This window comes from Galeopterus variegatus, unplaced genomic scaffold (genome assembly GCF_000696425.1).
Source record: "Galeopterus variegatus unplaced genomic scaffold, G_variegatus-3.0.2 Scaffold9473, whole genome shotgun sequence".
NCBI classification, from domain to species: domain Eukaryota; kingdom Metazoa; phylum Chordata; class Mammalia; order Dermoptera; family Cynocephalidae; genus Galeopterus; species Galeopterus variegatus.
The window spans coordinates 39,319-54,517 of record NW_007735584.1 but is presented as its reverse complement, the minus strand read 5'-3'; the positions used below and the strand labels follow the sequence as shown (position 1 = coordinate 54,517).

The 15,199-nt window shown below is 38.7% G+C and overlaps 1 protein-coding gene across 1 annotated transcript in view; it reads right to left on the bottom strand.

Annotated features, from left to right (window-relative positions):
- Positions 1 to 15,106, bottom strand: part of LOC103609321 (inositol polyphosphate 1-phosphatase) — a 35,813-nt gene extending 20,707 nt beyond the window's left edge. Inside the window, exon 1 of the mRNA XM_008593653.1 lies at positions 14,973 to 15,106. The gene's annotated coding sequence lies outside the window, so the exon portion shown is untranslated. The remainder of the gene's footprint in view (positions 1 to 14,972) is intronic.
- Positions 15,107 to 15,199: the final 93 nt, after the last annotated feature.

The following is a 15,199-nucleotide window of genomic DNA, read 5'->3' as shown; positions in this document are numbered from 1 at the left end:
TGAAGAGCCTGGCTGTACCAGGGCTTTTGTTGTGTACCATGACAGAAGTGTGATGACATAGATAAGGGCTCCCAACAAAACAGAGCTGCTCTCTAATGAAGAGGCAAGTGATACAAAATATGTCCGTAGACATTCCTTTCTTCCGGCAGATAATCCAGTACTTCTACAGAGCCCACATATTTTCACCTGCTATACACACTGACTCCACCCCAGCCCCACCACACGTATCCTGAATTCAGTCCTTCACTCCTCCTCTGAGGAATAGCAATTTGAAGCTATTTGACTGTCAAATGTTCCAATATGGGACTGCCGGTACGTTTTTGGTGTTATTTTACTTTGATCTGTGTGATATTGCTGTCATGACTTCATAAGTGCTGATAAGGTTTAGCCTTTTAATAGGTGATAGATATTCCACCTTCTATCCTTCTACTCTCATGCTCTGGGAAGAGAATAAATTTGCACATGCTGCTCCCTCTGGCTGACGTGCCTTTCTTCCTGCTTTCTCTACCTAATGCCCACTCACATGCTCCGAATCAGTTCAATAGCAAGAAACTTGAATGGGCACTTCACAAAAGAGGATATCTAAATGCCCAATAAACATATGGAAGGACAGTCTACCTTATCGGTCGGTAATCAAGAAAATGCAAGTTAAAATTTCAACAATGGCCGGCTGGTTAGCTCAGTTGGTTACAGCAAGGCCTTGTAGCACCAAGGTCAAGGATTTGGTTTCCCTTATTTGCCAGCTGCCCCACAAAATAAATAAATAAATAAAATTTAAAAATTTCAATAAGATACCTCTGTATATCAGTGGAATAGCTAAAATTCAAAAGACTGAAAATTTCAAGTTTTGGTGAGGATATGGAGCAATGGGAACACTTATAGTCTGCTGGCATGAATGAAATTAGTACAACCATTTCAGAAAACTATTTATAATTTGTTGAATATAAGCATAACATAAAACCCAGCAATTTCTTTTGTAGACATATACCTAACAGAAATTCATGCACATATGTATTAAAAGACATATACAAGATTATTCGTGAGCAGAATTATTTGTAATAACCCAAATAACCATCAATGATAAAAGGGAATAAACTGTGGCATATTCACATAACAAAATACTATACAGCAGTGAAAATGAATGAACTATCACAATAGGCAACAACATGGAGACATCTCACAAAATCATACTGTCAAGTGAATGGAGTCAGACACAAAAGACATATGTTGTGCAATTTAATTTATTTGAAGTTCAAAACCAGGCAAAACCAGCTTATAGTGCTAAAAGTCACAATGGTGGTTATCTTTGGGGAAGAAGGAGGGATTATTGGTGGGGAATGTGAAGGGGGCTTTTAGGTACTGGCAATGTTCTGGATCTGAGTGATAGTTACAAAGGTGTGTTGACTTCATGGAAACTCATTAAGCTGAGAAATTCCATACTTTAATGTATGCATGTCAACAAAGTTTTGTTTTGTTTTTAAATGTATCTGTAGAAGGAGAATCACTTCAACTGTTGGCTCCTCCAGGAGCCATTCCCGACCCCTCCTTCATCTCAGGCACCGGGGCCATGGGAGAAGGCAGACGGGCCACATCTCTATCCCAGCCCTCCAACACACTGTACATTGGTTTACTCGTCTATGCTCTGTCTGGCAAGATATTTAGATGCCTGCGGTTTCTTATGACTCTTAGCACATACTTCAGAGGTGTTTAATAAATGTTGGCTGATGAATTTCCTCTTAGTTTTGTAAATACAGAATAAATCCTTGACATACTGTTTACTGTGCTTGGATGTTATCAGCATTACCCAGGTGCCATTAGGCACATGGGCCCATATTTATTTATATAAAAGTCTACATATGTTTTGTATTCATTTACAAAAACAAACCAAAGCTGTAGCTGAATGACTAGCAACTGAACCACGTTTTCTGAGCTCCAAATCAGAATCTAAAATTATACTCTCTAATCTAGAGGTGACCTATCTTTGACAAGATTAATTTAATTGATTGAATCACCCAAAATAGCAAGTTTAATTTGGTTTTGTGAGAAAAGATATTAAATATAGGATATGTAAATCCACCTGTTTAACCCTAACATTTCCCTCTCCGTCCTCCCTGATCTTCAGATAATGTTGACGTACACACTATTTCTAAGCTGGTCAGTCTATCTCAGCTCTCTATACTAGCTCTGTTGAGGCTACTAGTGAACACTAGCCTACATTTTTGCTCACTGATGCTGCTCAAAGCAATAGGCTACAAAGTTGTCCCCTGTTCTCAGATATTGTTCTGGTAGCTTGTAAATAGGAGCTTGTGCTAAAGCAGTGTTTTCCAAATTAGTAAGATCAAGAATTAATTGGGACACTTATATTTTATAGATTTTTGGACTTTTCTCCTGTAGATACTGATTCAGTAGATCTAGGGTGAGAAAAGGGAGGGACCCTTAGCTGATTGCTGTCCTGCAATTTAAGGAAACACCAAGTGCAACAATTAGTTCTGTCCTTTACTGGTCACCTAGGAGCACAGCAGTGAGTCTCATGGCTACTGCAACAAAGAAGGACAGTCTTACATTGTGCCAACTTACATTGCCTTTTTGTAACAAAGATTAAATGCTGGGAAGAAAAAAAAAGCACGCAAGGTGATCTACATAATAAGTGTACTATGTTAGCACAGCACTTGGGTAAAGATGCACTTCAAACACTTCCCAGAACTCATTTGAAAATTACAAAAAAGTAGTTGCTGTGGGTTAAGTGTGTCCCCCCAAAATTCATGTCTTGGAAAACTTAATTTCCATTAACAGTGTAAAAAGGGTAGGAAGTTTTTGAAAGGTGGGATCTTTAAGGTGATTAGATTGTGAGGACAGTGCCCTTGTGAATGGTTGATCCATTCATGGAGTAATGGGTTGATGGTTTAATGGGTGGTCATGGACGTGGTTCTGATGGCTTTACAAGGAGAGTGANATTACCTAGCATGGACCTGCGTGTGAGGGGTCTGGTGACCCAGTCTGTACAATGGGTTTGAGGGTCTGAGCCTTAGCCCTGACAATATAAACGGAAACTTAGTATAACTAAACCAATGAAACATTTTGGCTTTGGTTACGGTTTGCCTTATTGGACAACTGGCGTAGTCATGTAGCTTTACACTAGGCATCACTGTTGTATTTTTGTCGAGCTCCAGGTTAAGTCTCCCAGTTTCAGGTTGAGACTACACTTTCTCCAGCCATCCTAATGAATCCAGCACTTCTTCAGCTATTTCCCTTTCTCCAGGTCCCTAGCTCTCTAAAAATGAATCTCCCACAGCCCACATGCAAGACTTTCTAGTTAATTTGCACAGCTAACCTACTACTCTCTGGCTGAACAGATCATTTCTTCCAAACAAATCAAATCGCCATTCTCTGTGCTACTCACTAAGTTGCTTCCTTATATATCTCTTCATCTATCCTTAACCCAGTTCACGTTGACAGGCCACAACCCTGAGGGGAGCAGCAGACAATTCATGCTAACCTTGAATGGCTCAACTTGAGATCATCTGTCTATAGAGAAATTGACAGAACACATCCAATAGAGAATTTCTTCAGTTTTATCAGTACCTCTTATTAACACTCATGGAAATGATCTTTCAGGTGATTTTTAAAAGTAAATTTACATACCCATTACTCACCTAAGTTAGTTTTATTTAAACACTATGCTTTAAATAAAAATTATTATAGACTTATGACTAGTAAGTTGTGACATTTACCATAATTTAATAGCCTTCACTATAGAAGAAATTACTTTTGATTAGTATTTCTCAATGGGTGTTCTGAGATCTTCCTGTATCAGAATTATACAACATACCCGCTAAAAAGACAGATTCCTGGCTCTACCCCCAAAAGTTAGTGCATCGGAATCTCTAGGGACAAGAAGGGCTTAAGAATCTGCCTTTTTGTCAGCATCCTGGATGCCTTTAAACACTGAGATTTAATAGCTCCTCTTCTCCAGGCTGTTTATTCTTCTTTACCACTATGCTGGCAATTTCAGGGGTAGCTGGCACCTGGTGGCAGGTATTTTTGTGGAACTACGTAGGTACAATGGTTCTGCTATCAGTTATTCATATGCAGAGATAGGCCAAAGTTGAAATAATAACAGCTAAATTTACTAGACACTATATGGCAGGCATCCTTCTAAGCACATTACATATATTAACTCATTTAATACTTGTGCAACTCTAATAAGTAGGGACTATTATCTCCACTTTACAGATGAAGAAATTGCTGCATAAGGAGGTTAAGTAATGTGCCTAAAATCACACAGCTAGGAAGTGGCAGGACAAGATTCAAGCCCAGGCGAGCTGGCAGAAGACCACACTGTTAACCAGTACTCTAGCTAATAAAATTTTTTTCATAAATTGTTAGCTGTTAAAATAAGGGACATTAGTAATTATTGGATAATAATCATAAAGAAAACTATTATTATACAGTAATCCCCCCCTTTTCTGCAGTTTCACTTTCTGTGGTTTCAGTTACCCATGGCCAACTGAGGTCCAAAAATATTAAATGGAAAATTCCAGAAATAAACAATTCATAAGTTCTAAATCGCATGCTGTTCTGAGTAGTGTGATGAAATCTCACACCGTCCCATTTTTGAAGAAGGGTTCTTCATCCCTTCTTCATCACAAGAGAAAGGAGGGTGAGAACACGACAATAAGATATTTTGAGAGAGAGAAAGGGACCACATTCACATAACTTTTATTACAGATATTGTTATAATTGCTCTATTTTATTATTGTTAATCTCTTATGCCTAAGTTATAACTTAAACTTTATCATAGGTATGTATGTATAGGAAAAAACATAGTATAGGGTTTGGTTTATTCAAGGTCTCAGGCATCTACCGGGGGTCTTGGAATGTATCCCCTGAGGATAAGCGGGGAGTACTGTACAGCCAAAAGTAAACACATACCTAGCTAATATCTATCACTAGTTTGACCATTATAAATCATTATTTAGTTGACACTTGACTTCCCTTTTTCTCTCAGAAAAACCTTTTCCTCAGCTGATCCTCAGCCTCACTGTACCCCGTGGGTAGTAAAAGCTTCTCCATCACATTCCATTGATGTCACTCTTAATTGGTTGTCATGGCATCGGTGGTGCAGGGCTAGAGGGGCTCCACTCAGGCCTAACATCTAATTATTTTCATATTAGTTTTTTGTTTAAGACTGGTTAGCTTAAACTGGGAAATTTACTTTCTCACAGTTCTGGAGGCTGGAAGTCCAAGATCAGGGTGTCAGCAAGTTTGGTTTCTCCTGAGGTTTTGCTCTGTGGCTTGCATACGGCCCTTCCTAACTGTGTCCTTACCTGGCCTTTCCTCTGTGGGCATGAACCTCTGGTGTCTCTCCCTCTTCTTATAGAGACACCAGTCACATCGGATTAGGACCCACCCATATGACCACATGTAACCTTTAAAGGTTTTATTTCCAAATACAGTCACATTCTGAGGTATTGGGGGCTGCAGCTTCAACACATGAATTTTGTGGGAACACAGCTCAGCCCAGAACACCTCTCCTAAAAGAGAGAGATCTTGGTAATCTTAGCAAACACCAACACAATTTATTCCTTTGTCTTTTGTTTTCTGGCCAAACAGTAAAAATAGGATAGGGTTTTCTTCTGCATTTCTTTCCCAATAAGTTCAATGCTATGCAGCAATCTTTCCCACTAGGGGCTGCTCTCTTTAACAACCAAATCATTAATGATGCAGTGAGCACTGAAATAACCCCTCATAAGCCTCGTTGTGTAACAACCCATTACAAGTAACATTTCAGCAAAATGGGCTTAAAGAGGTTTCATTTCTCACCATCTCAAAGCAAATGTATATCTATATGTTAACATAAAGTTGTGTCACAATGTCAGATAGAGTTAGAGTCTCTTTAGCTTTTGTGGGATTTCCAAGTCCAGTTGGAGAAATATTGAAAAAATTGAAGTAGGTCAGAAAAGGAAAAGGTTCTTAAGACTTCTCTTCGAAACCCAAACCTCTCTACAAAGACAAAATTCTAATTTCTAGCCATTCTATCATCTCATCAGAACACTAGAGGTTTAAAAATCATATCTAAATAATTTATACATATTTCAGATGTGATGAACACTATGGTGGGAAAGAGCCAGGCTTTGGAATCACCTGGGTTCAAAACCTAGCTCTGCCACTAACTCTGTGGCATCAGGTAATTTACTTACCCTCTCTGAGCCTTTCTCCTCATCTGTAATATGAAGATAATACTTACCTTGCAGTGATGTCATGAAGATCAAATGAGATATTTCTGCAAAAGTACCCAGTACAGGGGCTTGCACATAATAGATAATAAGTAACCATTATGGCTATTAAATACAACCTCATAGAAACCATGGTTACATGTCCTCACTTGAGAAAATAAGTGGTTGGCAAGTTTACATGGGTCGCTGGAACGTTTCCTGAAAATTTACTAGTCTATTAAATCCAAAAGCCTGGGAACTACTTGTAATTCTCTGAACAACCCAGAATAAAGTTCCTTTATGTAGGCCAAATCTGATTGCTTCCGTTTCTGGGCAGCCAGGTGGAAACTTTGGCTCCTAAAGGCTGTGAGACTACTCTGGTGCCACGGCAGACCTTCTGTGAATTGCTTGAGAGAGCCATCTTTCTGTCAAAGGGGATATTTTGTTAGGATTCTAGGGCCAAGGGAGTTCGTTCTTGTATGAAGAGCCTGGCTGTACCAGGGCTTTTGTTGTGTACCATGACAGAAGTGTGATGACATAGATAAGGGCTCCCAACAAAACAGAGCTGCTCTCTAATGAAGAGGCAAGTGATACAAAATATGTCCGTAGACATTCCTTTCTTCCGGCAGATAATCCAGTACTTAGCACATACTTCAGAGGTGTTTAATAAATGTTGGCTGATGAATTTCCTCTTAGTTTTGTAAATACAGAATAAATCCTTGACATACTGTTTACTGTGCTTGGATGTTATCAGCATTACCCAGGTGCCATTAGGCACATGGGCCCATATTTATTTATATAAAAGTCTACATATGTTTTGTATTCATTTACAAAAACAAACCAAAGCTGTAGCTGAATGACTAGCAACTGAACCACGTTTTCTGAGCTCCAAATCAGAATCTAAAATTATACTCTCTAATCTAGAGGTGACCTATCTTTGACAAGATTAATTTAATTGATTGAATCACCCAAAATAGCAAGTTTAATTTGGTTTTGTGAGAAAAGATATTAAATATAGGATATGTAAATCCACCTGTTTAACCCTAACATTTCCCTCTCCGTCCTCCCTGATCTTCAGATAATGTTGACGTACACACTATTTCTAAGCTGGTCAGTCTATCTCAGCTCTCTATACTAGCTCTGTTGAGGCTACTAGTGAACACTAGCCTACATTTTTGCTCACTGATGCTGCTCAAAGCAATAGGCTACAAAGTTGTCCCCTGTTCTCAGATATTGTTCTGGTAGCTTGTAAATAGGAGCTTGTGCTAAAGCAGTGTTTTCCAAATTAGTAAGATCAAGAATTAATTGGGACACTTATATTTTATAGATTTTTGGACTTTTCTCCTGTAGATACTGATTCAGTAGATCTAGGGTGAGAAAAGGGAGGGACCCTTAGCTGATTGCTGTCCTGCAATTTAAGGAAACACCAAGTGCAACAATTAGTTCTGTCCTTTACTGGTCACCTAGGAGCACAGCAGTGAGTCTCATGGCTACTGCAACAAAGAAGGACAGTCTTACATTGTGCCAACTTACATTGCCTTTTTGTAACAAAGATTAAATGCTGGGAAGAAAAAAAAAGTACGCAAGGTGATCTACATAATAAGTGTACTATGTTAGCACAGCACTTGGGTAAAGATGTACTTCAAACACTTCCCAGAACTCATTTGAAAATTACAAAAAAGTAGTTGCTGTGGGTTAAGTGTGTCCCCCCAAAATTCATGTCTTGGAAAACTTAATTTCCATTAACAGTGTAAAAAGGGTAGGAAGTTTTTGAAAGGTGGGATCTTTAAGGTGATTAGATTGTGAGGACAGTGCCCTTGTGAATGGTTGATCCATTCATGGAGTAATGGGTTGATGGTTTAATGGGTGGTCATGGACGTGGTTCTGATGGCTTTACAAGGAGAGTGAGTGAGCAGGTTAGCTTTCTTGTTCAGCCTATTCTCACCACGTGACACCCTGAACACCAGGGGACTCTGTAGAGTTCCCACCAAGAAGAAGGCCCTCATCAGACGTGTTCCCTGAACTTACCTTGGACTTACCAGCCTCCAAACTGTAAGAAATAAATTTTGTTTCCTGATAAATTACCTACTTTCAGATATTGTTATAACCAACAGAAACCAAAATTCCATTAGAAATACTTTAAAATTTGATAGTAGCCTTTTTTTTTAACTCTCTTTCCCATAGCTGGAAACATTTTTGTTAAATAAAAACTTTATTCATTTAGAGATTTTTCTATCTGCTGTGTTCCAATTATATGCTTAAACTTTTGTATGCTAAGAGATATTTTTAGAACAACCATAGTGTCACAAATAAAATCTGAAATCAGATAGGACTTAGAAAATAGAAGCACATTCAGTATAATTATCTTAACTACAGGAAAGAATTAATTTTTTTAAAAGTGTAAATGTAAAGCACGATTCAGGGCAGGAAAAAAAAGACAAAATGTTGTGGCTTGTAGAAATAATCTTTTCCACTAGAATGTTATTTATAGTTCTTATAATTGTTAATCAGAATCTAGAGTGTTATTTATCCTCAGGTTTTGAACATTTCCTTTTGAATGTAACATTTTTCAGTCATTAAGGAAGATCCCTAGGTTATTTCCTTCTGAACTCTTGCAACACTTACTGGAGGTACCAACTGCCTTTTATTGCCTATATGGGCATTGAGGGTGTGTGGTACAATGAACCCTTGTTTAGGCTACAGAAAGGCTGGTTCTTAGGCTCTGCTTTGCCATTAACCAACCAGGTGCATAATCTTGGCTGCCTAACTCAAGCTCTCAGTGACTTGTTTTCTTTGTTTTTGTAAGGATAAAAAAGGAAAGGGAAAGAAGGGGCAGAGAGATTGGATGGGATGATTTCTATGGTCTGTTCTAGTTCAAAACTTCCCTGTTTTCCACATAAAAGAGGTTGGGGAATGGTATTCAGCCTTAAAAAGGAATCAAATTCTGACACATGCTACAATATGGATGAACCTTGAGGACATTATGCTAAGTAAAATAAGTCAGACTCAAAAGGACACATATTGTATGATCCCACTTACATGAGGTATCTAGAATAGTCAAATTCATAGAGACAGAAAGTAGAATGGTGGTTACCAGGGGCTGGGGTGAGAGGAGAATGGGGAGTTGCTGTTCAATGGGCATGGAGTTTTAGATTGGCCTGATGAAAAAGTTCTGTAGATGAATAGTGGTGATGGTTGCATGACAGTGTGAATGTTCTTAATGCCACTGCACTGTATACTTGAAAATGGTTGAAATGGTAGATTTGATATTTTATATCTATTTTTGACCACATTTTTTTTAAATTAAGAAAAACACAGAAAAAAAATACAGGTTCAAAGAAATGCACATTTCAAAAGCTTTTGATATTTATCACCTACCTAATAAGGGCATAATAAATATTTGTTGATTGAAGGGAAAAAAAAGAAAGGTTGAGGTAGGGGTATAAAAATTAGGTTTAGGGCCGGCCCGGTGGTGCACTGCTACAGTGCGCCGCTTGGGAGCACAGTGGCGCTCCCGCCGAGGGTTTGGATCCCACATACAGACCGGCCGCTCACTGGCTGAGCGAGGTACGGGCGCAACACCGAGGGTTGCGATCCCATTGCTGGTCCCGGTCTGGTACGGGCGCGACACTGAGGGTTGCAATCCGTTGCCAGTAATGAAAAAAGACAAAAAGGAAAAAAAAAAATTAGGTTTAAAGAAGGGCACTAGGGTATTTGTCTTGAAGTTGATTTTGCACAGCAATCACACTGGTTTTTTTTTTTTTCCCCCCACACTGGTTTTCTTTTTTCTTTTTTTTTTAAAGATGAAGATGACTGGTAAGGGGATCTTAACCCTTGACTTGGTGTTGTCAGCACCACGCTCTCCCAGGTGAGCTAACCGGCCATCCCTATATAGGGATCTGAACCGTGGCCTTGGTGTTAGCACCACACTCTCCCAAGTGAGCCACGGGCTGGCCCTCATACTGGTTTTCAATACTTAGATTTTATGTTTATATAGAGTAGTTTGGGTGTGGATGAAGGAGTTAATTGAACATTATGAGAAGGGCCTAAAGCTCCCCACCTAGTCACCCCTTAGGGTACCATGGTTCTCTGGAGGCTGTAAATGCCTTGAGAGCAGGATGCACATTCCATCTCCCCATGATGCACAGTGGGAGTTCTATAAGTTGACTGATTTTCATTCCATTAGAGATAAACATGTTTAAAAGGATTTTTTTTGCACCAAAATTAATCTGTAAAGGATTACTCATTATGCAGATTTTAGTATTACAGCTATGGGAAAACATCATTCAAAGGAGTTCTTTACAGAACTTTTTAGAAGATGGTTATTATTAATTATTTTGGCAATGATAAATAAATTATTTCACCTAAAACACATTCCCTGAATTTCATAGTAAGAAAGCAGAGGTCGAAGATCATGCTATGCATCATTTTGGCAGACTGGGTTTAGCAGCATAACCCTTTGCATTCTATTTACTCTTCCACTTTGTAGAAGCAAATGTTTATTTTATTTATTTATTTATTTATTTATTTTCTGACCGGTTAGGGGATCGCAACCCCCTAGCAGCATAACCCTTTGCATTCTATTTACTCTTCCACTTTGTAGAAGCAAATGTTTATTTTTTTTATTTATTTATTTATTTATTTATTTTCTGACCGGTTAGGGGATCGCAACCCCCGGCACGGTGTGGTCCACACCACGCTCAGCCAGTGAGCGCACTGGCCATCCCTATATAGGATCCGAACCCGCAGCCTCGGCGCTACCAGCGCCGCACTCTCCCGAGTGAGCCACGGGGCTGGCCCGCAAATGTTTATTTTTAACAGATATTTACAAAACGATGAACAAAGCAATACTGAATCTAACATTTATCTTTAAAGGAACATAAACTGATAAAAGAATATTTATACAGTAGTATCTTTTACTTGAAAAGTTCAAAGTACTAAAAAGTTATAAATGGCTCATTAAAGTCACACTAATATATAAATGTACTAAAATATTCCTGCATTCTCTCTGATTCTGCAACCACAGACAAGCGTCTAAGCTGGTTAATACTTGTCTTCTTGATCTGATTCTTTATTTTTACTTCTTCTCTTCTTTGCTATTCATGAGGCTTATAATCAGCCATATTTTAAAAACAGACCTTTCCTTATTCTCAGATCAAAGTGGGATTATATGTGATTCTTTCAAATTCCCAGGAATTAACTAGAAGGATTTTGTAGAGCTTGGAAGATCAAATCCTCATCTAAAATGCTGCTGACAATGAAAAACTATGGCATCACTTTGACTAAGTTATGTTTTCCTTAAACAATACTAAAAGAATAATTTTCTTTGGTCATTTGAACTTAACTCCTTTGATATTAATCATAACTCATTTGCATTGAGGGGAACCTACCATTGTCACTATGTAAAGTGAAAATTTAAATATCTATTGGTAAAGTTAGCAAACATTTAAATTAACTTAAACTTGGATAATTAATTTAGGAGAATCTAAATATTTGGTTAATTAAGAATAAAAACAAGCAAGCAAATACTCCCTCACCCCTAAAAAAACCCAAGAGAGAAAAATAATGTAAAGAGAAGGAAAGAAAAGGAAAATAAATTCTGATACTTTCTATTGTTATAATTTATCTTGACAAATTATTTTATAGATATGTAATACCCTATTTTGTTAATTTGTTTTTATATATAATTGACCGTGTTTCACGGCCAGGTAGAGTTTCTTTTTCTTTTTTGGATGGGGTTGGGGAGTCATTTTAATTATAGCTACAAATAAGTTATTCAAATTTACATACTTGTCTTCCCCGTATTTCATCAGGAACACAGAAGAGGTAACAAATAGATCTGTTGCATGAGAGAGAAATTATCAGGCACAGTATTTTGCTGTGGATTACTAATTACAGTAATCTGCATTAAACATCTATTAATAAAATGTTCTTACAACAATAAAGAACTAGAATTAACATCGCATACTACATGACAGAGACTAAACGTGCAATAATATTTTCGATAAATTCAACCAACAGAAGCTTGACTATAAAAGGATGTAAAAATTTCATATGTCCTAAATGAGTGACATCATCATATTAATAAAATCATAGCTTCCATTTAAGAACAATGTACAGTAATACTGATAGGTTATGTCAGCTGTTTATTCCAACAGTCATTTCCCACCTATGTTTCCCAAACTTGCCTATTTTTTTTGTTTTTTTACCCTTTTAAAATTCTATCATTTTTGCCTATTTTAAGTATCTCTTTTCCCTGAGAAATTCTGATTCAAGACATTCTAAGTTGCAACCTGCGAATCTTCTTAAACCACTGGTATTCCCCCCCACTAGCCCACCACCCTAGGTAATTTTAAAAATCAGGCAAGTTTGGGAAACACTACTCAACCCTAATAACGGGAGATGGGAGGCAAAGCTTTTACTTCTAAACTCTAAGCCAAACAAAAACATCAAGGTAGAGAATTTTATTAGTGTCAATACAAGACTCAAAAGTACTATATTTTAACAAGGACATTTATAAGGACTCACGTCTGGAAAAAGTTCTCATACACACCATTCTCACATTTAAAATGAAGACATTTGTTTTCATTTATCACTTTATGTAACAATTATATTTTAAGCAATTTCTGTTTTAACATGAAATAGTATAAGATATTTTCTAATGGTTATTATAAATAAAAGGGGAAATAAATATAATGAATTACCTTTATAATTTTTGTTTCATGGGCCTTCTGTATCAAATAGGAAATTATTTTTTCAGTTTTTTCAGGACTACCACAAGTATAAATATAATTTAAGGCTGTAATAAGACATTTCACATAAAAGGGCATGAGTCTAAGCTGCAAGTTCCAAGCAAGCAGTGATTTAGTCCAAAAGCTTGAAAAGAAATGGTAGCTATTCTATGTGTAGAGGCCAAAGAAAAACTTCCTCTTTATCCCTAAAGGTTCACTAAAAATTACTGACAAATTCAGATTAATAGAAAGAAAAGGCATAACAAACTTTATTTTAACATGCATAGCCCAGGGGAACCACAGAATAACTGCCCAAACCCAATGAGGAACAGATGCTTATACACCCCTCTTCATATGGAAAGGGAAGATGGGGGGTATGGGAGCAAATGGCTTTTAGGGGGCCCAAAGAACATACAATGGCCTGGGACAAAGTCTGTTTGGCCCGCAGAGCAGACAATGACTGGTAAATGATTGTCTGCAAAATACTGAATGTGATTGAAATAGAAGACAACGATCTGTGACAAAAGTCTGTCCAGGTGTGCTGACAGACTTAAGTCTTCCTTCTGTGATATGAGTTGTTATTGAAAACTCAAAATACTGAATGTGATTGAAATAGAAGACAACGATCTGTGACAAAAGTCTGTCCAGGTGTGTTGACAGACTTAAGTCTTCCTTCTGTGATATGAGTTGTTATTGAAAACTTGGGGAAAGGATCAGAGGTAATCGTTGTCTTCTTTAGCCAGTTTGAACTTAACGCAGACCAGAGAACAGCTTCATCTTGTGCTTTGGAGAAAGAGGATTGAGAGACAGGGGTTGAAGAAGCCAGAGAGACCTTGAGGCTGCTTCTTTATTCCAGCATGCCAAGCACCATATTTTAGAGTGAAAGCCTCTGAGACCCAACATATGCAAAAAGTATAGTGCAACTTTATATAACCCTCTTCATGACTAAGAACTAACTTCAAAAATAGTATGAAAATCCACAAAAATTTTAAAAAGTAAAGAAGTTTCTACCTTCTTACTGCACTGAAAAAAAAAAAAAAAACCTCTTCCATTGCCTTTATTTTTTACTTATATTTTCTATTTTAAAAGGTAAGGATGAGATCTCTCAGCTAATTCATCAGTCAATAGTAGTTCATGAATTATATTCATCATTAGACTGTTATCAGGCTGAGTGGGGCTGATCCTTATCAACTTCTTTGGCTTCAAAGCTAGAGATCACAGGAAAAGAGCCAAAAAATAGTTTATTCTACACATGGGATGCACTCAAGTGGTCTATCCATACAGCCTTAATCCACTGTTCTTTTGAAGTGAGCATCATTATTTACACAGTGGTTAAAGTTCTGCTTATTCAATACTTAAAATTAGCTTTAAACCCGGAAATCTCCAAAATACGTACTGTGATTGTTTATAAGCGTTTTTCATGGATGTACTAAATAATTTAAGGATTTTCTTTAATACTGTCTGTGTTTAACTCTCTACATGATGCGGCCAAACCAGGTTAACTATTTTTTTTTCCCACCTACTACTCTGGTCACAACAACTACCTATGCACGTCTCACAAAACCGCCTTTCAAAATGCAGAGAAAACTAAAAGCAAGGAGGTAAAGATTTTTCTAACTATAGTCCAACCGTGCTTAGTTTATGTTCATCAAGTAGGCCGCTAAAGGCAGCCAGCGGCGATCGACACTTACAAGCATCTCTCAAAGCAAACGCTGTCACCAAGGGACACCTGACAGCTACGCGCTCTACCTGTTGTACCTGGGCCACCGCTCTCGACAACCGTCAGGTCAACTTCTTCAAGTTGTTTGCTACTTTCTTCCCACCCCGTTTTTTTTTTTTTTCCCGAGTCGTTTCTGCAGAGCCGAGGGGGCCGCGGGACCCGCGAGCTTGTCCTCCCTGCCGGTGGCAGCGGCGGTGCCGGGGCGGACAGGGCCTGGCGGGGGCAGCCGCGCGGCGGGGACACAGGACCTCCCAGGCCACAGGCCGGGGCGCAGAAGCGAGGAGCCTCGGGCCGCGATGCACTCACCTCCGCTCGGGAGAAGCGATGGGTGCGCGCCGCTCACCCGGCCGGGGACTCAGATCCGAGGAAGACGAGGGTGGTGGCGGGGGACAGGGCGGGCGGCGTGAGGAGGAAAACGAACTACCGGGGATGCGGGGCCGAGCAGGAGGCTGCAGCCTTTCCCTCGAGAAACGGAAGAGGCGGGGGAGGGGAGAGGGCGGTGGCTGCGGCGGCCGGGACAAGGGCGCCGGGCG